The sequence below is a fragment of the Lupinus angustifolius genome, chromosome LG16 (genome assembly GCF_001865875.1).
Source record: "Lupinus angustifolius cultivar Tanjil chromosome LG16, LupAngTanjil_v1.0, whole genome shotgun sequence".
Taxonomy (NCBI): domain Eukaryota; kingdom Viridiplantae; phylum Streptophyta; class Magnoliopsida; order Fabales; family Fabaceae; genus Lupinus; species Lupinus angustifolius.
The window spans coordinates 14,000,583-14,004,429 of NC_032024.1; positions in this window are offsets into that span (position 1 = coordinate 14,000,583).

Sequence of the window (3,847 nt, forward strand, 5' to 3'; positions counted from 1 at the left end):
TGAGGATAGGATGAGGATGAAGATGAGGATATGATGAGGTTGAGGATGAGGAAGAGGATGAGGATAGGATGAGGAGGAGAAGGATGATGAGGATTCGGATAGGATGAGGAGGAGGAGGAGGAGGAGGCAGAGGAGGATGAGGATGAGGTTGAGGATTAGGATATGACGAATATGGGATGAGGAAGACGACGAGGATGAAGATGCGATGAGGATGAGGATTGGATGAGGATGAGGATAGGACGAGGATGAGGAGGAGGATAGGATGAGGATGAGTATAAGGATAAGATGAGAATGAGGAAGAGGATTAGGATGACGATAGGATGAGGATAGGATGAGGATGAGGACGAGGATGAGGAAGAGGATCAGGATGAGGATAGGATGAGGATTAGGACGAGGATAGGATAAGGATGAGGATGAGGAAGAGGATGAGGATGAGGATTAGGATAGGATGAGGATGAGGACGAGGATGAGGATGAGGATGAGGAATAGGACTAAGATAGGATGAGGATGAGGATGAGGATGCGGATGAGGATGAGCATGAGGATGAGCAGGAGGGTAGGATCAGGATGGGGATGTGGATGAGGATATGATGAGGGTGAGGACGAAGATGGGATGAGGATTAGGATGAGCATGACGATAGGACGAGGATGAGGATGAGGATAGGACGAGGATGAGGATGAGGACAGGATGAGGATGAAGATTAGGATATGATGAGGGTGAGGATGACGCGAGGAAGAGGATGAGGATAGGATGCGGACAAGGATGAGGATGGGGATGAGGATGGGGATGAGGATGAGGATGAGGATAGGATGTGGAGGAGGAAGAGGAGGAGGAGGAGGATAGGATGAGGAGGAGGATGAGGATAGGATGAGGAGGAGGATGAGGAGGAGGATAAGGAAGAGGATGAGGATGAGGACGAAGATGGGATGAGGAAGAGGATGAGGACGAGGATGGGATGAGGATGAGGATGAGGGTAGGATGAGGAGGAGGATATGATGATGAGGAGGAGGAGGAGGAGGAGGAGGAGGATGAGGATGAGGATGACGAGGATAAGGAAGAGGATGAGGATAGGAGGAGGATGAGGACGAAGATGGGATGAGGAAGAGGATGGGGATGAAGATGACGGTAGGATGAGGACGACGATAAGATGAGGAAGAGGATGAGGATGGGGATGAGGATTAGGATGGGGAAAGGACAAGGATGAGGATGAGGATTAGGATAAGGATAGCATGAGGATGAAGACGAGGATAGGATGAGGAGGAGGAGGAGGAGGAGAAGGAGGATGAGGATATGAAGAGGATGAGGACGAGGATAGGATTAGGATGAGGATGAGGATAGGATGAGGGTGAGGACAAGAATGGGATGAGGAAGGGGATGAGGACGAAGATGGGATGAGGATGAGGACGAGGAGGAGGATGGATCAAAGATGGGACGAAGGGGATAGGATGAGGATGAGGAGGAGGATAGGATGAGGATGAGGATGAAGACGAGGATAGGATGAGGATGAGGAGGAGGAGGAGAAGGAGGAGGATGAGGATGAGGATAGGATGAGGAGGAGGAGAAGGAGGATGAGGATGGGGAGGAGGAGGAGAAGGAGGAATAGGCTGAGGATAGCATGAGGAGGAGGATATGATGAGGATGAGGAGGAGGATAGGATGAGGATGAGGAAGAGTATGATGATGAGGATATGATGAGGATGAGGACGAGGATAGGATGAGGATAGCGTGAGGATCAGGATGATGGGAATGAGGAGGAGGATAGGATGAGGAGGAGGATAAGCATAAGGATGTTGAAAAGGAAGAGGAAGAGGATAGGGTGAGGATGAGGATGAAGATGGGATGAGGAAGAGGATGAGGATGATGATGACGGTAGGATGAGCACGAGGATTGAATGAGGAAGAGGATGAGGATAAGGATGAGGATAGGATGGGGATGAGGATAGGATGAGGATGAGGATGAGGATGAGGACTAGGATATGATAAGCATGAGGATATGAAGAGGGTGAGGACGAGGATAGGATTAGGATGAGGATGAGGATAGGATTAAGGTGAGGACAAAGATGGGATGAGGTAGAGGATGAGGACGAAGATGGGATGAGGATGAGGATGAGGATGAGGATAGGATGAGGATGACGAGGAGGATAGGATGAGGATGAGGATGAGGATAGGATGAGCATGAGGATGAGGAAGAGGATGAAGATGAGGATAAGATGAGGATGAGGACGAGGATAAGGAAGAGGATGAGGATAGGAGGAGGATGAGGACGAAGATGGGATGAGGAAGAGGATGGGGATGAAGATGACGGTAGGATGAGGACGACGATAAGATGAGGAAGAGGATGAGGATGGGGATGAGGATTAGGATGGGGAAAGGACAAGGATGAGGATGAGGATTAGGATAAGGATAGCATGAGGATGAAGACGAGGATAGGATGAGGAGGAGGAGGAGGAGGAGAAGGAGGATGAGGATAAGGATGAGGATATGAAGAGGATGAGGACGACGATAGGATTAGGATGAGGATGAGGATAGGATGAGGGTGAGGACAAGAATGGGATGAGGAAGGGGATGAGGACGAAGATGGGATGAGGATGAGGACGAGGAGGAGGATGGATCAAAGATGGGACGAAGGGGATAGGATGAGGATGAGGAGGAGGATAGGATGAGGATGAGGATGAAGACGAGGATAGGATGAGGATGAGGAGGAGGAGGAGAAGGAGGAGGATGAGGATGAGGATAGGATGAGGAGGAGGAGAAGGAGGATGAGGATGGGGAGGAGGAGGAGAAGGAGGAATAGGCTGAGGATAGCATGAGGAGGAGGATATGATGAGGATGAGGAGGAGGATAGGATGAGGATGAGGAAGAGTATGATGATGAGGATATGATGAGGATGAGGACGAGGATAGGATGAGGATAGCGTGAGGATCAAGATGATGGGAATGAGGAGGAGGATAGGATGAGGAGGAGGATAAGCATAAGGATGTTGAAAAGGAAGAGGAAGAGGATAGGGTGAGGATGAGGATGAAGATGGGATGAGGAAGAGGATGAGGATGATGATGACGGTAGGATGAGCACGAGGATTGAATGAGGAAGAGGATGAGGATAAGGATGAGGATAGGATGGGGATGAGGATAGGATGAGGATGAGGATGAGGATGAGGACTAGGATATGATAAGCATGAGGATATGAAGAGGATGAGGACGAGGATAGGATTAGGATGAGGATGAGGATAGGATTAAGGTGAGGACAAAGATGGGATGAGGTAGAGGATGAGGACGAAGATGGGATGAGGATGAGGATGAGGATGAGGATAGGATGAGGATGACGAGGAGGATAGGATGAGGATGAGGATGAGGATAGGATGAGCATGAGGATGAGGAAGAGGATGAAGATGAGGATAAGATGAGGATGAGGACGAGGATAAGGAAGAGGATGAGGATAGGAGGAGGATGAGGACGAAGATGGGATGAGGAAGAGGATGGGGATGAAGATGACGGTAGGATGAGGACGACGATAAGATGAGGAAGAGGATGAGGATGGGGATGAGGATTAGGATGGGGAAAGGACAAGGATGAGGATGAGGATTAGGATAAGGATAGCATGAGGATGAAGACGAGGATAGGATGAGGAGGAGGAGGAGGAGGAGAAGGAGGATGAGGATATGAAGAGGATGAGGACGAGGATAGGATTAGGATGAGGATGAGGATAGGATGAGGGTGAGGACAAGAATGGGATGAGGAAGGGGATGAGGACGAAGATGGGATGAGGATGAGGACGAGGAGGAGGATGGGACAAAGATGGGACGAAGGGGATAGGATGAGGATGAGGAGGAGGATAGGATGAGGATGAGGA